Source organism: Oreochromis niloticus, linkage group LG7, assembly GCF_001858045.2.
Source record: "Oreochromis niloticus isolate F11D_XX linkage group LG7, O_niloticus_UMD_NMBU, whole genome shotgun sequence".
Lineage (NCBI taxonomy): Eukaryota > Metazoa > Chordata > Actinopteri > Cichliformes > Cichlidae > Oreochromis > Oreochromis niloticus.
In genome coordinates this window covers 45,151,676-45,175,282 of record NC_031972.2, presented here as the reverse complement: position 1 = coordinate 45,175,282, position 23,607 = coordinate 45,151,676, and the positions used below count along the sequence as shown (strand labels likewise).

Sequence of the window (23,607 nt, the reverse complement as noted above, 5' to 3'; positions counted from 1 at the left end):
TTAAGGTCAACAGCAAAAATTATGAGAATTTTTTTTTCACTGTGATTTCTTTTTCTGCTAAAACATGGGGAGGATATTTGTTATTTTACTTGGCTTCCAGCCCACACCTCGTTTCAAAAAAAGTGACCCAACACAGTGTTCATGTAGCCTTAAGGTCTCAGCACAATGCACCAAATAAAAGCAAGTGTTGCAGAGAAGATAAGACTAGTGGTTCTTTGTGAAAGGTCAAGTACAGCACATGAAGCATCTATTGTTATTATCCACACAAACAGTAACATCTGCGGTGGGAGCTGTGGAGATGGAGGCACATGCAAACAGAGCAGGACCTAAACCTGCTGAGACACAGCAGCACAGATGGCTGCTTTTTATCCAGCTGGCACTGAGACATATGGAAACAGAGATCATTAGTGAGGTAATAAGTGCATGACAGTGTTAGCAAAGGTAAGTTAGTCATCAAGAAAAGGCTTTTAACTAGCAAAAAAAATTGGAAAACTATCAGATCAGCGCGTATTACTAAACAAAACACTGCTTCTGAATTTAAGCACTTCCCTGATCGGTCCCTTCCCTTTGATATTTGCAGTTGGTCAAAAGACTCTGTGTGTTTTACCATCTTTAAGCTCACGTAACAGTTGTTATGAATAGATTTTTATGAGACCTTAGTAAGATAATATTTTTATTGCCACAAGTCATAGATTTCTCAGTTACTCTGACTCTGCTCGGATCAGCTGGTTGTCGTGTTTATGACTTTCCAAACACGTGTTGCAGGGAACTTGCAGAGTTCTCTCTGGTGGGCAAAATACACAACGTCAACAGTAACAACATGAGCTCCTAATTTTTCTTTTTAGGTGTTCATCCATCAGCTGTACTGGCATTTGTCAGCAAATAGCTAATATTGGCCGATCTATCGGTTGAGCTCTAGTGCCAAGCACAAGAAATACATACCCATATGTTGGCAAAGATACTTACAGCTGTGAAAAATATGTTGAGACCAAATGAATGAAAAAAAGAGAGTTAAATTAACATTTAACTTATATAACTTATATAAAAATGTAATGTTTACTTTGTAGGAAATCTAGTTTTCATTGTTCTTTTTCAAAACATATGTGCAAAACATAATTTCACAAAGCTGTCGGATAATCACTATTTAATTTTTACTGCAAGTATCAAACTCATCCTAAACAATATAGACATTAAATACAATCCATTTACTATCAAATCAATTCAAAACTATCACAATGTTCCTCCATTTAAAAGGTAATCGGATGCATGAATGCAAAAAGTAGCGGTACCAAAAGGAAAAAGTAAGCTCATCTCCCATCCAACACCAGACTAATTCAAAAAGTGTGTCTAGCACTAAAGCGAAAGATAAAAAAAATACTGCTGCATTCATGGCTTCTGAACTTTTATAGGCGGAGGTGGTGATGGCTATATTTTAAATACCTTTTACTAGGAGATTTAATTTACCACAGTGGGGAAAAAACAGCAGACATGAGTTATTAAAGCAGAGTATTTGCATCTTCAAGTATGCCCAGAGAAGATCTATATGCCTTCACTTCCTATACATGATACCAATAATCTAATATTCCACTGCGCGCATTAGCTGCTACTTCAGTTATTCAGGTCAGTTTGCACAAAGTCAGTTATGAAAGGAAAAAGTGCTACAGTAGCTGTTATAGATATCTTACATGCTATGTCCAATATGGATAGAGTATTGCACTAATAAGCAAACTGCAATGCTAGGAGCTGTAATATGACAACCTGTAAGTCATCAAGTTGTGAACAGTGGCAGCGTGTATACAGTTTCTGCTTTGAAGAGAGACAGTATTTCAGTACAAAAGCAGAACAGAGAACAGAAATAGCAAAACAGTGAAAGAAAAATAAGAGACTAATCACAGAAAGACTTCAATCCGTGGGGAGAAATCGGACTCCTTTGGTATCGACTTGAAGAAGTGACAAAACAGTACCGCAAATAAAACACTGGAGAGGCACACACTGCAAAGGACAAGTCGAGACTTTGGCTTTTGATGAGTTAAAGTGTATTATTCTGTATGGGTTGTATACAACCAAGAAAAGTGCACGAGAAAAACACAGAGAGACAAACAGACCAACACACGCAGTCATTCTCAGACAAACCAGAAGCAAACTCACAGTGCAATGAATCAAGCAGCACCACTGCCAGCCATGGAGTCCCAGTTGGTGAAGCAGAGAACAGCTACTGCTGGAACCTGCAGATGACAGAGACACAGAAGGCAGAGAAGGACAAGATAAACAAAATGCACGACAGTGTGACGAAGGGAATAAAGACGGGTGGGCGACGGGAAGGGAAGACAGACAAAGTCAAACAAAAATGGAGGAAAAGAAGGGGAGAGAGCATTTTGTTGCTTTGCCTAAAGCAGATCTCTAAACAGTGAGGCTCATTTTTAGACCAAGTCATTGTTCTGGCACAGTGTTACAGAGCAGATATCAGATTTACTGGTACACTGATCACCCAGGCAAAGTCATCCAAAAGCCATAAACAACAATCTATTAAACAAATGAAGAAAACACAGTGAATATCAACTCGTTTGAGTTTCAAGTCGCCCCGATGGCTTGTTCTTAGCATCAGTCTCTCGTGTTCATCCTACAGTGGGACAAACACTTTTTAATTAATCTTCTTGTTAAACAGTACAAAAAGTATGCTGTGGGCATTAAGCTAACCTGTTTTACTGGGCTTTTACAGATATACTGTATGTACTTGACTTTGTAAGCGCTTCAACATGCATGTACAAGTTCATCAAAATATTAAACTGTGGAATCATTTTACTGTTTTTTTCTGTTATGATTATTTATGTTGTTTACAATAAAGCTCTTACATACTTTTTCCCTTCTCCACACACCTTGAACTGAATTTGATACCTCCATTTCTTTATTCTATCGCCCCTATTTAACTGTACAATTTGTTCAAGGTGTTGTATTAGGTGCAATATATGTGCCTGTACTATTTGTTGCTATGCAACTAAGGAAATTTTAGGAAAATAATGCAAAAGCATCCCCCGGTATTAAGAATTCAATCACTATAAACCGCTCCGCAGCAATGCATCCGAGGACAATGCGTCTCTTTTAGGAGGATAAAAATAACAGCAGTCATCTCAGGGGCTCAGCTTTTTTTGTTCATTTATTCACTTTACAACGGAAAAAAAACAATCTGTCAAAAATTGGATGAGGAGAAAAGATGGAGAAAATACCCTCAGATGTTATGCTGTGAAAAAACAGATAAAATACAAGAGCATACATGTTTGGTATCAGAGGCGAACTTTTGAGGTCACATTACTTTGGACTTAGATGTTTTTTCCTGAATCATAATTGCAGAAATCTCTGAATTGTTTCTACTATGAGGTCCAGTACAACAAAAGACACTAGCAAACTTCAGTATGCTCACTTGTTAGAAAAAAAAAAAGCCTAAAAGTTATGACCCAAACTGCTGCATGGGTCTGGGAGTTGAAATGTGGTTCACATATTTCTGCCCATTACCAGAGTCAGGATGCCAAATTAAATAATCCAGCAGACTCATTTCTATGGTTTTAGAAAAGACTTGGTCACATTGGTCAAACTGCATGCTTGTTTACTACTTTTGTGGTCTTTTTCTCCCTTGTGTTACGCTGTCTCTGGTACTGACTGCATTACTGGAGATAGACCAGATGACTGCAATTAGTCTGGTAAGTAAAATAACAGAAAAAAAAAAAACCCAGATGGAATTTGCAGGGATTCAACTTTCAGTCAATCCCATGAATTTTGGGTCAGCCAGCAGCCAATCAGTTATGTCATGTCTGCATGTAAAACAGCTAAAGACAGTCCAGTAAAAGAAGAAATTTCAATAAATCTCCAGGATCCTGAAAGACATTTAAAGCTCTTCTTTGGATGTTGGCTGCCTTTTGTTCTGTTCTGTCCACATGATCCCGCACGTCTTCAATAATATTGACGTCCGGGCTCTGGGGAGGCCAATCCATGACTGAAAGTGTTCCATTGTGAGTTTTTCTATCCAGATAGTGTTTTACTGCATTGGCAGCGTGTTTGGCTTGTCAAGATATGCCAAGTTTATAGTTAATAGCTGCTTGGGAATTCATCTGTTTGGGAATTCATTTAGTATTTTTTGTCATTTTAACAAAAGAAACGGGAACAAATTGTTGGTTTTTGTAACAGGCTGTCAGTAACAAAGTGTCTAAACATACAACACTGGTTGATGTCTCCTTTATATTTCAATGATTCACAGGAAAGTGGCTGAAAATGACCACCTTAAAATTACATGAAGTCTGGTTAATTAATTGAAAGCAAAATATAAAGAAAACGGGTGACTCAAGACTTTCGCATAGTAGTACATATTGAGCATCTCATATGCTCACATGACCCTTGCTTGTTTTTATATCCAACATGCTGTTAAACTGCGTAACCACTAGGGATGGGTATCGTTTAGGTTTTATCCGATACCGGTGCCAAACCGGTACTTTTGAAACGGTGCCGGTGCTTAAACGGTGCTCAAACCGGTGCTTAAAGAATGGAGAACACAAAATTGGTCCAAAAACCTCTTATGTTCAGCTGTTTTTTTTGTAAAAAGATAACAATGTTAGTCTTTTCTGCAGCTATAGGGCATACATATATGGTCTCACTCTTGGCTGGAAGCAGTGCTTAAACAATGGAAAAAACACAAACTTTGTCCAAAAACCTCTCATGTTTAACTGTTTTCCACTTTTTCTTTGGTCATTTTAGCCTTTTTGGCCAGGGTGAAGGGAGTATCTGCCATCAAACAAGAAGACAGCCGCATCTAACTACGACGGTGTTGCTAGTTCACCTTACATGCATTAATGTAATAATGTGGTTAGCGTACTCAACGTTAATTACACACGAACAACATGAAGCTACGCACGCAGAGGAGAACGGCTGCTGCTGCCATCATCATCCGTCATCATTTCTGCTACACTGACAGGGCTAGGGGCCAGGACTCTCCTCTTCGGGTTTTTGGGGGATGTTGCTAACTCCAGGTCCGATAACAGGCACCACACCCGCAGTAGATGTGCACGGTGTGAGGTCTCGCAGCAAGCTATCAAACACGGCGCATTTTTCGGCTTTAAAAAAAACGCTATGCCTCGCCAGGTGTTTCATCAGATTTGAGGTGTTACCTCCTTTGACAGTATCACAGTATCAGCTTAAAGCACTTGTTGCAGGCTGCTGAGTTTGCATCTTTTGCTGTGAAGTACAGCCAGACTTTTGACCGCTTCGCCTTGGGCATTTTTAATCTGTAGCTCTGCTCTAAAAGAACGTATGTACCTGGCCCCGCCTACTATCCTCGGAAACGTAAAATGATTGGCTAGAATTGGCTCAGGAAAAAAAAAGCACCGAAATAAAGCACCGAAATGTGCGCTGCTTTTCCGTCTGGTTACTACCGTTTATGTCAGAACCGGTGACACCGGTACCCATCCCTAGTAACCACTGAACAAAGGCATCAACAAATTATTTGCTGACAGGTCAAAAGATTCTCAGTTAATCAGACTCGGATATATCTGGCACAGAACATAGTGTTTTTTTACCTGACCTCCCAGATCCCCTTCACCTTTTTGAGCCTACAATCAAGTTCTGAAAGCACAGTTTGCTGACTCACTCTCATTAACACTGTCTGCAGCGAGGCTGGGCTACAGCTCCCATCTGAACCACTAAAAATCAGCAGGACAACAATATATATTGGCAGCAAGATTAAAAAAAGAAAAAAATCTCGAGTAAACAATATAGTGCTTGAGTTATTTAATCTCAACTGTGCCAGCATGAAGCTGGGATTAAGGTGTAAATGGGTAATCATTTTCGGCACAACATGATGACAACTGTCAACTCTTCTGTCTTGCTCAATCACATTTCAACAGAGCCTTATGAACCAGCGCACTCATTTTGTTAAGAAAATATCCTAAACAACAACACTAGAAACTAAAGTACAAAACTGCTAGGTTTGATGGTTATGCTCCACTTAATTTAAGGGATTGCGACATAAGCCTGCATTAAAATGTAAGGCCTGTGTTTTTCTTAAATATGGTGTGTTCAATATAGTATAAGTCTGTGGTTGGGTACAAAGAAACACAGGAAGCTTTTACACAACAACATGGCTCAGTGGAACACCACAGACAAATCGCCACTTAAATCCTGAGCTTAGCGGCACAGTTGACGCCACACAGGCTGAGAAATTTGCAACTGACACTAAACACGCAGGTCAGTCCGGCTAGCAGCTTCAGTCATGTGAACAGTCAGTATAAAGCATTGTATGGTCCCCGGTATCAGCTTTACTCTTTCGTTCTGTCATCCGGCTCTATGTTGCCTATATTTCCATAGCAACTATCCACAAGTTACTCTGCATGTTGAGCGACAGGGTTGACTGGTCTTGAGCAGATCCCCACAGTGAACAGCCAGTGCTATTCCCAATTTAGGTGAATGGTAACATAGTAAGTGAGCTAGAGCTGAAAAAAAATAAGAGTTCTCATATCAATCATGTAAGAAAACCCAACAGTATTTGTATTTTTTTTTCTAAAATGTGTTCACAGATTTTATTACAATGTCAAAGACACACCAAATAATTAGTGCAACCAGTGTACAAGCAACTACTGAAACCTGTCAGAACAGTTTTTGGTTACATTCACAGATCTTTGTGGTAAGATGCGTGCTACTGACTGGCCTTTAACTGTTGAATAAGTAACACAAAGTATTTCTCAAGACTGCAGCTTGAAGAAAGGAAGGTCTGAAACTCTCAATATGACCGTTTCTGTGAAAAATCCTAATCTTTTCAGACTGGCTCCCTTTCAAAAGTTGTCTAAAAAGAATCGCTCAAGATAAACGTGGATTTTATGAATAAAACCTCAGTGTTTAGAGGCCATTATGCAGCTGAGCTGTTCTTCTGAAGATAATGACTGATTTTCTGCCATCAGCTGATGCTCAAAGGCTTTCTGATCTGGTCTTCTTAAAGAGCATGGCAGCATTTGATACAGCAGAAAGAAAGAAAAACCTCCTTGTTGGCTAGCGCTCACTGAAAAGCACTGGCACAGCTCGAGATGGCTCAAGGCGAGACGTTGGGTGGGAGTTAAAATCACTGAAGTTTGTTATTTTGAGTCTAAAATCATTCTGTATGATTTTTTTACAAATAGTATTTACAGTGTTTTTGCCCTGTATGTGCGCATATCAAGATGACCTCAAAACTGGAAGGCTTATCAGTTCAAAGACTACTAGATTTATTTCACAGTCCAGATCCAGCAAGCAGGAGAATGTTCATCATCAATTTCTCAATATTGTAGCAGTCCATGTGCAAACTATTACTCGCGTCGATGATACGTGCAGTGTTTTAGCACATAACTATCAAAACGCAACTTGAGTATTTGTGGAAATCTCCACACTCAGAAAAGGGTCATGCAGAACATTTCACTACTCTTTGTTCCCCCAAGTAAACTTTGTCTTCTTGTATTCATCAAATGACTTGCAAATTGAGTAGAAAATATAGTTAATACAAAGCAAAGTTTATGACTGATTTTCTCCTTTAAGCTTTGGTGTCCCCAAATTGCTCATTTGGAGCAATTACAGGCCTGCAGACCTTTGGCATTCCAGCTGTCAATTCACCCCTAAGAAAGTTTCTCCTACACTTCCTGCAGCGCCTCCAGCCAGTTGGATTGGCTTGACGGGCTGTTCTAATGTACCATAGCATAGAGCTGTTCCCACAGCAGCCCAGCTAACGTCAAACTACAGGTCAGTGCTAGCAATTTTATTACAGGCATAATACCAGCTGACTGTTTCTTCTCTGAACAGTTTGTGTACAGTTTAAAGTCACGCTGTGGGCCACAGTCCTGATGTAAGCTCCAACCAAAGGACATGGGAGTGTATTACAAAATGCCTTTGCTGTTTGAGGTCAATTTAATCTCATACAAATTTCTCACTTTACCACCACCCAAAGTCAACACGTCAACATCACCATCACCACATTTTTTTTCCTGTTTCTTTAATGTTTATAAATTCACCAGATAACAGGACATTGGACCCTTTTCTGCTTTTCACTCGTCTCTATAATTTTCCTCCTAACGTCTGAGATCCTTAGCTCAAACCATGGCTGTGGCTGGCTCTGAGCTCTGGATAGCTTCAGTTTTAGCCACTTTGCCTTTGTTAGCCTCTTTAAAATGAGTTATTTAGGTGTCGGTTTAGGTCTGTTGTTAGAGGCTAAAGTAAACCCCCCCACGGTTTACTTTAGCAAACTTTTCCACACACTGACAACATGTTAACGTGTGGCTGGAGAACGCTGGAAATCATCCGATTCCAGTCAATGGCCATTAAGTCAGGCATTTCTGTACTGATTAGGGATTCGTGAGAAACATCGCTGCCCTTGCTAGTTGGCACAAGAATTAATAGTTGATTAATAAAATTAGAAAAATTAAAGTGTAACGATTGGAGGTTATTTTAAAGATATTACAATGCCACCAGACAGTAACCCAGCCACGACAAACAACTGAACTTTTCTCTGGCAGGAAGCTGTAAATGACTTCGATGGAAAAGTATGCAGATGACAGTTATGCAAGAAGAAAGAAGGGCTGCTGGTGCTAGCACTGCTAAGGTTAGCCCCACACTCCAAACTAATCTGACACTGTGCATGCAATGCAATACATGATATGAAGAACTGCACATTTCAGCACCTTTTAAAACACCTCTTGATTATTAAGGAACATGATTAATAGCCTCACACAAGCACACATGCCGTATTATTATGAGCAGTATTTAATGTTCTTAATATACTGGCTTCAATTTGCAATACACAGGGATGTGGACTGAATTATAAACAAAATTACATCTTTTTGGGGTCAGGCTGTGCAAAATCAGCTAAGACACAGAAATCTGCTGGAGGAGGACTGCGATTATCCAATACACACAGAGCAAAAATAGTGACCAATAAACCACCAAACAAACATCAATCAGACAGAATTAGCATCACGTCTCTCCTCCAAACACAGCTGAGCAAATACTTTTATTCTTCACATTTGAGCAAATGGTTACTGAATCAGTCATTTCTCCACTTCAACAGAATGTTGGCTTTTTATTTGAAGTTTCACTAAAACTTCATTCATGTTAAAGAAAAAAAACTCAAAACTTTTACTACAGATGCCACTCCCAAGCAGACAGCAGAGCACTCTGATTAAATAAAGAGGAGGAGACCCAAGGAGCAAAAAGCTCATGCACTTTAATTTGAATTATTTAATTAATTACTGAAATTTATTTTCAATCAGTATATTGGCACTAATATTAAAATCAATTTTACAAGATAAATTCAACACTCATAAGGATCAGAAAAAAAGAATATCAGGAGGCAGAACATTAATCTTAATTTTTGACCTCTAAAGCTTACATTACATGAACAGAAAAATGTAAAGCAGAACAGCAATGAGACACTGAAACTGTGTCTCATTGTGCAACTAAGAAGGCTGCAGCTATTCCAGTGTATAAAGAGCTCTCATTAAAATGTGACCCAGCTTGTCCAAAGCCACACTTCCTTGCTTAATTAGAGGGTGTCCCGTCAAGCACCCAAACTCTCTTTTTTCCAAAAGCTTGACACTCAAGACGGGAGACGGTAATGATGCGCGCTCTGGCTCCCTGCCTTTACTTCATCTGATCTGTCCCTTTGCTCGCCCTCCTCTGTGGATCACCCTGTCCATCTGTGTTTCTGAGCACATCAGCATGCTAGCAAGCCTCTGCCATGCTGAGCAGACAGCAACAGTTGCTGAAGCCTTGGAGGACGTGAAAGAGGAGAGAGTTGGGAGTGAACAACACCAACAACAAGAAAAACTGTGAACTACTTACAAAGCAGTGGTGTTTATCCGGTCAGTGGATGGGCAGACGAGTGAGAGGGAGAGAGAGAGAGCGCTGCATAACTAATGGAGCAGAGATGAAGCCAGTGTATGAATGAGAGAGAAGGGAGGGACGCAGAGAGGAAAAGCTGGAGCGTAATGTGAGGAGCGAGGGAGGGAAGAGGTATGGGGGTGGGGGGTTATGATGTGGGAGCCAAAACAGAACAGAAGAGAGGCAGAGAAAAGGAGACTGGTAGAGGAAAAAGAGAGGACACATATATGACAGTGAGAATGTAATCAGCTTGGCTTTTTACATTTAAAGATGAGAAGGTGGAAAATAGAAAAAATGTGTAGGGTAAAAAAAAATGAAGAGAATGACAGCTAGAGGCAAGATAGACTTGGCCTTTCCCCCTCTTCTTTGAAGAAGTAATTCATATTCAGTCCCCAACGGTCCCTTTTTCCAGGCCAGCAAAGAACTCCTCATGTTGTTCAGGAAGATGATAAAAAAAGGGAAGAAATTAGAGAATGAGGCTGAGCTGGATCCTCCCAGCAGAATTGAATTCCCAAAGAGGCCTATCAAATTCATGATGCCTCTTAACCTTTACATTTTGCAGGCAGGGACAGAGTCGAGCAGCTGTCATCTTCCCCCCCCCCCCCACCACACACACACTGATATTGATTCCGACAAAGGCAACCTCTGGTCTGTTTTACAAATGTAATAGATGTTTCAGTAGCCAAATGGTTTGTAAAGTGAATGAGTCTAGACTGTGAAAGTGATCTCCCCACTCTAAACAAGTACTATAAAATATTAAAAGGCATGAACCAGTGAAGGAAATCAGTAACGCAGAGTAGGACTTTTCAGTTTCCTGAGAATTTGGCAACCTCCAGTCGCCTTAGTTTCTATAAAATGTATTAATAGGTCAGTTAAATAAGCCATATTGAAACAAAATAACAATGAACAAAAAGAACTTAGGACAAAAAGTGAGGGAATCGGTGTTTGACTATTTCTTTGGTGTTTATTAGATTGGAGCCTGAAGAAACACTGGCAATTTATAGTTTATTTATTTAACAAACGCAAGCCTCAGCAGCATGTGGAAGAAACATACATAGCCACAACAGCCTGGCACCACCTCCTCATGCTGGTCACAAGCTTGGTCAACACACGATCACACAGCCTCCACGAAAAACTGTTACCCTATCAGTGCATCAATGAGTATAATGGTCTCTGCGTCTTCTCTACACTTTGATCCTGTGATCCGGCTGCTGTAGGCAGAATCTGGACTCATTGCTGAGCATAACTTTCCTTCATGCTTTCAGTTTGCCAACACCACTGCAAATGGGACTGACAGTGAAGGTCAGTCATGGCAGGTTCCTACATGCTGACAGGGTGAGGAAACTGTCCTTTTCTGATGTCTTTTCTTAGGACACCCACTTTGTCTGACAGGATCCTATATGGAACTTGGAGACGGTACTAAGACTCACTCCAACAACCCAACTTGGTTTTGCAGATAATCAGCTTGAAGTTTTCCTGTGGCACAGGACCTATCCAGATCATAGCATGACATGCCTGGAGCAGACACCAACTGACAGCTGTAGCACGGTCCATGCTCACAGGCACCTGATTAGCAGCACCTGGGGCACCAGGAGCTCAGAACAAGAGTCAGTAGCAGAATAAGCTGTTTGGGATTGGCAGAGAAGATTTGGCAAGTTTTTCATGAGTGCTACCCACATACTCAACTCTGCTGCTCAACCCACAAATGCATTTTTGTTCCAAATATGGCACAATTTAAGGGGAAAACAGGCTTTGCAACAGGATAAGATTTATTTTCTTACCAAGTTTATATTTCATCGGTGGATTAGAGTACAGACATTACTTGCAGTAAAACTATAGCAAACCATCTTCCTTACATTGACTAAAAATAAAATAACTTCTGATGATTCAGCAAAGCTATGGATAATTATTCAAAGTCAAACTTGAAACCCATTTCTTCACAAGCAGTAGTCTTAAGTACATCAGCCCCTTTGGCCAAGACCTCAAACTTGATATATGCATGACATACAATATCTGCATGCTTTTATTAGAAAATTCATTTCTAGGTCCAGAAAAGCGATTATCCACTCGACAGCTATGACAGGGGTGTCAAACTCATTTTAGTTTACAGGCTACATACAGTGCAATTCAATTTCAAGTGGGTTAAACCAGCACACCATTGCATAACATTTACAAATAATATCTATATTTAAAAATACTATCTTTATTGTGTATAAAACGGGTGATAAACAGTCTGAGAACCTTTAAGAAAAAATACATGCTAAGAACATGTTTCAGTTTTTCTCATATTCAGTCATAATAAAGAAAATCTGTCATAACTCAAAGAAATGCATCAGCATGACTCCTCGGCCTAACAACGTTCCTCCAAAGTACCATGGCATGCCTTGAGTGATGGAAAACTGTAAAACTGAACATGTGTCAGACCTCTGGCTGATGAAATTAGCCAATGCACCCACTGCAAAATACAGCAAAAAGTAAAAAAAATTATGCCTCAATTTTCTCCAATTATTCAGCTTTGCAAGGCCATAACCACTGACCACTGACACCGCCTCAGTGCAGTGAACTCCACTCAATCTTCAAGTAATACACAAAATGTCTACTCAATCAGCAAAAAGCAAACACCCACGCTAAGACCATGTTACCACTGGTTTCTCTTTAGGGGTTGTGACAAGGTAACCAGTTGCTTTTACTTCAGCATTCCTTGCCAAGTCAAATATTGTCCAAAGAATGGGAAGTCTTCAGCACGGCCATCAACACATCAGCGGCTCAAGAGTCCCAACCCATCAGTATATTCCATCGCCCAAATGCCTAGTTTGCAGTGCTGCCTCCACAGTAACTCATTTTTGTGAGAATTGCAAGACAGTTAAAATAAAGTGGACGCTATGACTGTTTTAAAAGCAAAAAAAAGCTGAGAATTCTGACTGAACGTTCCTCACCATTTATATGATGTTTGTAAGAGAGACAGTTTCCTACCAGCTTTTTCCAGTGTTTAGTCTCAATGGCACAGCGCTACTAATTTAGCTTAAAGAGGCCATTTCCTATTGACCACAAAAGGTACTCTGCATGCAGATGTCAGTGCAGTTGGCAGCTGATGTGGTGAGGTCTACAGGGACCCATCATCTGTGCTCACATCTGGACCTTATGCCTTTTATATTCAAGGGCCAGGGTGAATTTTTAGATAAATCTAAGGACCAACAAGGGCATTGTTTATAAAGAGAGACAAAAACTGGAACGTATTTTATGAAATTAGAGCAGCTGTAGACATTTTTACAATGGTTTACAGTGTGGATGGGATTTAAGCTGTCACTGAAATATGTACTTGATGGCATGCACTTTATTATGAGATTAATAATCAGTAAATATTAAAACTGAAAGTGGAAAGGAGGAAAACCAAGTAAAGCTCAGCCTTGGCAATTCTTAGGCTTTATTTCAAAGGTTGATCGCTGAAGTAATGGTGTGCAGAGAAGGCAAATAAAAACCAAAAAAGATAAAGCCAGGAATGGAGCCAGTAGGACAGAAGATTATAAATGAAATTGAGCCACAGAGTTGTCAGTAATTAGACATTCTCACAAAAAAAACGAACAAAAAGAGGAAAAAAAAGAAAAAAGAAAAAAAATGTGAATCGAGCAGGAGGCCTCACTGATGCTCCTCTGTCTCACACATTAGATTAAAGATATCTCTAAGGAAGTATTGCTGGTCTAAGAACTAAAATATGGCTAAGAAAACACTTCTTTTCTTCAATTGACTTCACTGTAGCTGATAACTTCACTCATTATCCCTTGAAAGTCTACTAGGAGTAACTTTTGAAGTTTTTTTCTGAACAGAGTGTTCAAACACCGAGTGCTTCTATCACATTTCAGGCCTGTTTATTAAATAAAATGACTGAGTTTCCATCAGAAGTTGTCTTTGGCCATTTCATTATTATAGGTTCAAGGGAGGTCATCAAATGTCATCCTGACGAATGCTTGTTTGATTAATACTTGTAAGGGAATCTGAACAACCTTTACATTTACTTTATAAACCTTCCAATTACCTCCTTTTTTTCTTTTCTTTCAAATGTTACAGAAACTAAAACAACAAATTTCTAATATGCTGGATTTTTTTTGTTTCTATATTTTAAAGCAGATGTACTCCCAAGTTCAGAATATCCAGTGACTCTTGAATTTAACCGTTATACTCTAAAATACTTTATAGTATAAGTTTTAAGGAACACCTCATTTCTTTACATTTTCCTTCGGAGGAGCCAGACTTTGTCATTTGCTAAAGTGCTTCTGAGCAATAGTTCTCTAGGCTTTCTGAAAGCCTGTTTTTCTTTGGACATTTGGACATCTCTTTTTCCGTGTTTTTTTAATATTTTGAGCAACTTAACTTTACCATATCCAAACATAAAAAAGGCACCTTAGTCTCGGGATGAAACCAGTGTTGTGTCTATGTATAACAGGCAACTCAGTAATGAACCATTTTTAAATGGTATCTTTAGGCACTTTGTTTCTAGCAGGTAGCAGTTACTAGCATTGTGGGATCATCTCGACAGGGAGCGGTACAAACGGGAGCCAACATCCAAAGAAGAGCTCTGGGATATCCTTCAAGAAGTCTGAAAAACCTTTCCTGAAGCCTACCTTTAGCCTACCTTTAGAAACTACAAGAAAGTTTGTCTAAGAGAGTTTGGAGTGTATTGAAGAATAAGGGTGGTTCTACCAAATATTGATTTTTCAAGCGTGTTTGTATTGTACAAAGTCTGTTTCACCTTATATGCTGCATTTCCATTTTTGTTTGCACGTTTCAGTAAATCCTATTTTCAAATTGAAATATTAAGAAAGAAGGAGTGGTTCAAGACTTTTGCACAGTCCTGTAAACCAGCCGGTGAGCATATTTGATGTTAAACGGTTTCCAAGAAAAATGCCTGTGGTTAGACACCATTATATGTATGGCCAACCTGCCATTAAGGTTTACCGCCTTTCATCTGCGAACATTGTGTTTGTATGTGAGGAGCTGCTACTTGCATAAATATTGCTGTCATGTGTGTATTCACACGCAAACACCGTCCTCCCCTAACAGCTGTTTTTCATCACCACCCTCGCAAGTTTGCACATCTCCCGCTTCGTCATCCTCATATATCTTCGTGTTTGTGAGCGTTTATCAGAGAGACTGAAGGGGGGGTGGGGGGGCAAAACTGGATCATCCATTGCTCTGTCCTTCACCATCAGCTGCCCAGTTTCCAGATAGAAAGACTCAAGCGATCACAGATTTGTCATTATAATGACTTCATTTTTACATGTTGTGTTGCAGCAATAAAAGAGGTGATGGATGTGAGGCATGACCCATTCTTTTTTCTCAATGGCAACTTACCCATCACCTGAATAAATCAGTTTTTTTTTTTTATTGAGTTGTTGGATCATAAAGTCTATTTTAACGGCACAGTGAATAACAAGGTTTAGCTATCAATCAATAATTTCAGGGAAAAAAGAGAGGGAGGGGCTAACGCTTGGCTCGGCTTTGTTAGTTATGTGTACAAGTTTCTCTTGAGAGTACAGAAGGAAGGGTGGACTGAATCTCATAATCCCTCTTATTTATTTTTTTGGCAATTTCTGACATTCCAGAGTCATGATTTGATGGGATTTGGTGAGGCAGTGATGTATTCCCAGGTCTGCTGAAAATTCACATCTACATCCAATGGAGTGTGAGATGCTGTTATAGATTAGTGTGTCCCACTGCATTACAGTCTCGTCAATCAACAGTGGCAGCAAGGGGAATCTGTGGGGGTGCCCACTCTGTGAAATAACAGGTTCAGCTCTTTGTCTTACTGTGGTGTATTTCACCAAAGAATTCCAGTATAAAATGACTCTGTCTCAGTAAAAACATGAAGACCTTTAGTTTTTTTCAATCATGGCCCCAGTAAAGGTTTGAGGAATACTAAAAAAATAAAAAAAGGGGGGCCAGAGTCGACTTCCTCTACTGAGAAGGCTAGAACCTTCAACCCCAGCAGGATCATGTTGCATATGATGTATTACTCCGTGGAGACGAGTGTGGTCTTTCATGCAGCTGTGTGCTCAGACAGGGGGGCGTAAGTATTTGATGCCAACAGACTTTAACGCATCAGGAAGGCTGGTTCTTTTCTTGGAGCTTAACTAGAGACTCTGGTGGATGTGTCTGAGGGGAGCATACTCAAGAGACTTCTCAGCATCAAGCACAATTCCTCTCATCCTATTCATGGCTCCCTGGTAAGACACAATGAACACTAGGAAAAAGACTCATCACCCTAACACTACAGGAGATGTTTTCTCCCTGTGGCTAACAGACTCTATAATCCCTCCAATTTCTGTAGGGGGGGGATTTTATAATATCAGGACAGAAATAGCACTACTTTCTCGCAGTACTATAGACTAGAAAAAAGCCCAGCAGTCTTGTAGTTTATAGCATTTTAACCATCTTTTTATTATTATTTAAAGTATCACATTAATTGTACTGCATCCTTGCACTGAGCATGATATGCCACAGGAACTACACGCTGAAGTGATGTTATAAGATACAAATGAAGATCAACAATCTAGTATGAATTGCAGTATCTATGGAGGAATGGAAAAATGTTCCAATGCCAGTAGAGCGAGAAGGACGAAGAAACAGTTGAGCTTCTTGGCTTGCTCTCACCCCCTGTGCTTTCCTTTCTCACTGCTGCCAGTAGGCCAGTAGGGATCTTCATTCCAGTTCTGTTCTGAGCCCATCCAGAGCCACTCAAGATAGGGAACCAACCCAGGAGGCCAACATCTTCCAACAATGATGGACGGCATGGATGAGACAAAGCAAGGCCACTAAGAATTCATCCAAAAACAACATGAGAAATAGGAGAATATGTATGGTACGGAGGGCGTATTTAAGCATCAGCAACAGTATTCTTTTTTTCTACACTGTATGTGAAAACAGGAAAAATAGGTTTCAAATTCCACAGCTGTTTATCTGTGGCAGGAATGTCACCCTTTGGCATAGGATCACGTCACATGACGTCTTTGAGCCGTTCTCTGCTTTTTCATAATCGCTGAAAATGTCTGTGAAAGGAAAATGCAGGGCTGAAACTCCGATCCCTGAAAACATTCCCAGCCTTACCCACCCCCTCCCCAAACCCCCGTATGTGCCTATCAGTTTGCAACATTCTTTGCTTTTCCATTCTGCTTTTCTTCTTCAGCTCCATGGCAAATAATTATTAACAGGATCAAAGCATATGAAAGGGCTTCTGCATCAGAGAGGTTGAGCTTGGGGAGCTGGGTGAAAAAAGCAATAGTAGCAAAGTACTGAATTGTTTTTGCCACTATATGCAACCCTGAAAGATTGCATTAACACTTGTTAAAGTCAGAAATGGTTTAAATTTTTCTAAAGAAAATCAATTCCTACTTGTTCTTTGATTCTCATAATATGAATTACCACACCATGTCTCATATAAAATTATCTGACAATCTTAGGGAAGTGGAATTTTTTCTGAACTGAGAAAATTATTATATTGCATTACATTTCATATATGCCACTAGTACATCATTTTTGAGGTAATAAAACTCCACACAACCCATTGTACAGTAGTACTGAAAAGTAGTAAGAGCACTGAAAATTAATTGAAATGAATATTTTACATGGCCATTGGCGACAAAACCCACTGAATCCCTCGTGCTTTAAGGGGGAAGGACAGTGTTAGAAGGCAACAACTACAGATTAGCTCAGATGACACATTTCCCTGAGCAAGAGGAAGGCATCATGTCATAAAATATTCAAGACTGGGGGATATTTGATAGCCTAACCTGAGTACAGAACATAAAGCTCTAAGAGTGATTAAATGGTGCAATACCAATCTGTGACCATAAAGTCAGAGTTTAAGTATGCATAAATGGGAAACAGCTTAAAAACCCATTATCTTACAAGGAAACAATGAGAGCCTATGAGAAAACGAGTAGGAATCCAAAGGGTACAGAGTAACTTTGAAAAGATTAAGCTAGAGGAGAGATTGTTTCAAAAATATAAATTCAATATAGTCTTAATGCATGCTCAATCATCCAGGTAAAGAAATCCCAAAAAGCTGATTCTGTTCATCTGGACGTAGTGTTTTCAGTGGGAGAAACGTTTCGCCACTCATCCAAGTGACTTCTTCAGTCTCAGCTGACTGTAGGCTTCCCCTGCCTTATGAACAGTACCTTGGCACAATGACTGAAAATAGCACCACTGACGAACAACATGCTGTGAGGTCAGTTTCTTGATCATTAAATATGCTAACTGTCACACCATTGATCAACAACCATTGATCATTGGCCATGAGTAGCATTAACAGAGAGATGGGGAATGGCTACAATAACCGCATTATAAGATGGTGAAAGATTTACCCTTAGGCCCTCACTGCAATTCAGAGATGGCCTCTATAGGCTGTTTAGTTCAACGAGGAGTGGTGTGATTTATACATTGGGGAAACCAAACAACCTTGGCTAATCGGATGGCACAACACAGAAGAGCTAACTCGTCAGGACAGCACTCTGCAGTCTATTCACACCTACAGGCCAGCGGACACTCTTTCAATGATGAGGATGTACACATCCTGGACAGGGAGGAACACTGGTTTGAGCACGGAGTCAAGGAGGCCATTTACATGAAGACAGAAAGACCATCTCTGAAGTCTCTTGGATGAGTAATGAAAAATTTCTCCCACTGAAAACGCTACATCCAGATGAACAGAATCAACTTTTTGGTAAATTCAATATTAAGCATTTTGTGAAGCTCGTTTCCTCTCGCTCATATTCCTGTCATATTACCATTGTTTACTGGAATCTGATCAATTATCTGGTTAGAAAACATCTATACCCTCCTCTCTCATGGAATATAATACCGAATCTGCCAAATCCAATCCAATAAACCTGGAAACAGTCTATCATGTCACATTCTGCAAAACACCCAAAAGTAAGTCTTGAGTGAAGTTTTTTTTTTTTTATTTAGTATATTTTTATCTCCACGTTTCGTTATAATTCACTTTCCAAAATAGTGCAGGATAAAACATTTTCAAAATCTGCGAGGTGAAGTCTGTTTGCTATTCAAGATCTCATACATTCTGTGTGGAAAGGAGTGTGTTAGAGCCGACTCTCAATCAAAGAGTCAGCTCAACTGCTAGAAACAGAATAGCATTAGAAATGGATATTAGCACTGATCTCCCAATCTGATTCAATATCTATTTAAAAAGTGCAGAATTGGTTCAGTCCAATGCAATTCAGTTACATAAAATAAATAACAATAAATATTTTGCATAAAGTATTTACATGTACAGTCGAATTTCTTCTACAGGTGACAACGTTCACTAAACTTCCACAGCCTTCTATCTTATAGACAGAAGTAATATCTTCCCATCAAAGACACTCTGATCAGTGACTACAACCTTTTTTTTCAGTGTATCTCTCATCAGTAATTGTGATATCTGGACTGGCTGTGAGAAAGCTAATCATCCTGGACAAAGACAATTATAGTCAGGTACTAGATACACGTCTACCCATCAAGACTGACTCATGAAAACACAAACTGAACAAGTGACAGAGAAGCAGACACCCAGGAAAATGGAAGCAAGTGGCCTGATCTGAAAAAGCACTATGTTGAAGGTGGGAAACATTTGCATAGCTTAGGCTGAGAAAAGATCACATCGTTACTCACTGTGGGGAAAAAGGCAAGTTGGTGACGCGCTTAACAATATTTTTACCTTAGTTCATGGCATTCATGTGGATTTTACTTTACCATGCAGGAGCTTACATTTTTGGAGATCACATACAGTACACCCCTTTTATGGCACCAGCATTACCTGATTGCAGCAGTGACCTCTTTTAGCAAGATAATACACTCTGTCACACCATAAAAACCGTTCAGGAAGGGCTGGAGGAGCATGACAAAGAGTGCAAAGTGTTGACTTCACCTTAAAATTCCCCTGATAATTAACATCTGCGGGATAGGTTTCAATAACAAGTCAGATCCATGCAGAATCCACCTTGCAAACTTCAGGACTTGTAGCATCTGCTGCTAATGACTTGGTACAAGATAATGGACAAAGAGAGACAGAGAGGGACCTACATCATACAAGGATGGTAGGTCTATTGTTGTGACAATAACAGAGGCTTTGAAACCCATGTTATCATCATAGTCATGTGACATTATTCAGTGTTACAAAAAGCCATCAGAAACATGCTGTCACAAAAAAATCAGCACATGCTTTGTTGTCTGTACTTGCTGACAAGCCCATGCTAAAGATGCACATGCACAGAGTATTGTTATTCACAAAAAACTTCAGAACAGAAACGTGTAAACGAGCTGTCATTATCTGAAGTCAAACCCTCCTGATTTGTTTAGATCTTCTCCCTCCCACAGAATTTCTCATTTCTGTGCATTAGTAAAACACTTTGTTTTTCTACATGCCGTTACTTTTCAGAGAAATCAGTCACTGGAAATGCATCCTTCTTCTCAACTTCCACAACAAGGGCACATTTCACACTGATACTAACACTCAAAGCAACAACAGTCGGGAGAGGTGAACGAGAGGAAGAGGGAGGGAGGGATAACAGGAAAGGGGAAGAATAGGTCATGATTGTTAAGTGCAGAATAATGCTCTCTGCAGAGCGGGCTCATGTTGGCTTCCTGCTCTAGCTGATTGCAGCAGGTCTCTGAGGACCTGTGTTAGACCAAATACGTGATAAGAACTTCTGAAGGGCCCACTAAGATAGACAAACGCACACACGGAGCAAGAGACGCAAAAAAGGCAGACAGACATAGGGCAGAAAGCTAATCGACATAAAGATTAGAGAAATACAAAGAAATGGCAAACGGGGGAATGAAGAAACAAGGAGGGAATAGTAAAACATAGCACAGTATGGTGCAGACATTTAAGAACAAGAGCCTTGTTTCATATTATTTAGCCTGTATTGCACCATGTGTCTTCTTCAAATTTCTAATTACACACAGTCTTCCCTCTTGAACTTGAGGATGGGTGGCAGTGAACCTCCATAGTTTCACTGCAAGGCTTTGTTAGTTACACCTTGCTACTTCTGAGCTATTTCAGAAGTGTCTTAATTCTTTGTGGCACAGACTCAACAACATGCTGGAAGCAATCCTCAGAGATTTTGGTCCATTTGACACGATAGCATCACACAGTTGTTGCAGATTTCCTGGCTGCACGTCCATCAGGCGAATCTCCCGTTCCACCACATCCTGGATATTTTTTTTTTTTTGTTTCTGACCATTCTCTGTGAACCCTAGAGATGGTTCTGTGGGAAAATCCCAGAAGATCAGCAGTTTCTGAAATACTTAGACCAGCCCGTCTGGAACCAACAATGAAAAAAAAGAAAACAAAAAAACCCTAACCTAAAAATGTCCCCTAAATCACTTTTCTTGCCCATTCTGATGCTCGGTTTAAACTTCAGCACGTCATCTTGACCATGCCTAAATACAATGAAATGCAATCATGTGTTTGGCTAATTTTTTACTTGAGTTAACAAGCAGTTGAACAGATGTACTGAAAGTGTAACTGTTATATGCACCATAAAAGAAATATTGTCCTAGATGTGCAGATCTTCGGCCTCTATTATAAAACTGGTTGTAGGATCCATATTAAAGTAACACATGGCAAAAAGAAAATGAAATGAAATCTGCATCAATAAACTACTCAATGCAAATTTTGTGATGGTTTAGCCAATTGTACCCGGCACACCTGCACAATTGACCATAAATGCTCAAAAAGTGCTGGAGTGCATATTTTCCCAGTAGGAGAAAAAAAATCCACTTTAATTCCACCATGCAGTGTAATGGTGGTTCACTTTTAGGTGGCTAGAAAAGGCAAAGACACCACAACGCACCTGTAGCCTCTGGAAAATGCCATGTTCTGTCCAAAGTTCTTCTAAAAACGACTTCAAATTACAGTGAGAGAAATATTCCTATTCAGGAAAGTTACCACTAACAACTATTATTTATTACTCTTAAGAAACTGACACATATTGACAAACATCACAGTATCAGTTTTTGTTTGATCAAAAATGAATCGGGACATTTAAGTTTCATAACTGGAGAAAGGTAAGCCAGACTTCCCACATGTCATCATTTGGCCAGACTTCCTCCTCTGAGTGTCTGGAAATGTGGGGTTGAGACAACACTTTCACAATAGTCAAATATTCATCCACCCATCCATTCTCTTCCGCTTATGCTTATCAGGGTCGTGGGGGGGTGCTTGAGCCTATCTCAGCTACCATTGGGCAGGATGCAGCCTGGACAGGTTGCCAATCTGACGCAGGGCTAACACAGAGACTCAGACAACCATTTGCACTCACATTCACACCTATGGGCAATTTAGAATCACCAGTTCCACAATAGTCAAATAATGAATCACAAAAATAAATGGTTAAGATTAGCGGGTCTGCTAAAAACAGAGAGTTAATTGTGGAGATGCAAATGTTCCAAACCACAAACAAACTCAAACTAATCTTGCTGAAAAGTGCCAAGTTTGCAGTGTGAGTTTAATAAATAGTAATGCATAATCTCTGCTATCACTCTGAATTCCTCATGCCATAAAAACTCGGTCTGCCTGTGACATTTAAACAGGAATGGATATTTATTCCATAAAAGGGAGAAGGACGACAGCTGAGGTGAAAAGCACTGAGAAGGCGCGTCATTATGTCACTTTCTGAATGCTCATTAAAAAGTCACATGGCTGCCTTCAAGCAGAATACTTCACCCTTATGATGAGCGCTAGAAATGTGATGACTGAGCCCTCACAAGAAGCAGCAAGATATCAAAATCCATCAGTGCTGCTTCCAATGCATAGAAATGAAGTCATTATAAGAGTGAGCAAAGGCAAGCCCTGCTGTGTTTTTATAGCCCTGTGCTGCTCACTTCTATTTTTAGGATGTCAGGCCCAAATTAGCTCTTTGAAGTGTAATTCGTAACACTCACAAGGTACCAAATAACGAGTAAGTAGTAGTTATGCTGCTGATCAGCAAGAGCAGGATCATGAATTTGAGCCGTGCTGTAGGCAAACAGAGTAAAAGAAAATCGCATTACATGTGTTTACGTCAAGACGGTAGACAGGCTAGCTAAGAACGCTGTCTTCTCATTCATTTTTAGTATTACATTAGTATACAAAGGATAAGCACTTTAAAAAATACTGCCTCAGATCATTATATTATCCAACTTATAAGTCTAAAGTTGGATAAGTTGCAAACAACTTATACCACTACCTTTGTGAGAACACTGCAAAAGCCCCTGTATATGCTCATTCTGAGCCTGGAGTGATGCGCTCTGATGCTGCTCACACATGAATGCCAGTCTGCAGAGAAAATATTTCAACTCTACCAGCCTTGCATTCCATCAACAGCTGAGCTTGTAAGAAACATGCAGCAACAGGACGCCACAGCCAGAACCACGGATCAGGCGATGAAGGCTTTAAAAGCCAGATCACATTGCAACCTGACAGGTTTTTGGTGGGGGGATTCATAACAACGCCGCCGTGGACTGTGGTAAATTTTTACCCATTTAAAAGTCATGATGAGCTTAAGAGCTGTCGTGTGACCATAATCGTTTGAAATTGACTCTTTAATAGGTGAGTCACACTTGTAGATGCCGCATTGGCACTTTACTCTTGACAAAAATGTGAGAAAATACAGCAAAGCGCTACAAGCCACAGATACTAAGTCAACTGCGTATCTGCGTGAAGAAAACAAAGCTGGCGAGTGAGCTGCT

General features: G+C 39.9%; 1 protein-coding gene across 5 annotated transcripts in view; it reads right to left on the bottom strand.

Moving 5' to 3' along the window:
- Positions 1–23,607, bottom strand: part of peak1 (pseudopodium-enriched atypical kinase 1) — a 106,688-nt gene that overhangs the window by 54,452 nt on the left and 28,629 nt on the right. For 4 of the 5 annotated variants that reach the window (XM_025908551.1, XM_013272786.3, XM_005453105.4 and 1 more), the window contains one exon: positions 2,149–2,225. The gene's annotated coding sequence lies outside the window, so the exon portion shown is untranslated. Of the gene's footprint in view, positions 1–2,148; positions 2,226–9,840; positions 9,864–23,607 lie in introns of those variants that run through there. The other variant, XM_025908552.1, reaches the window with a different exon arrangement.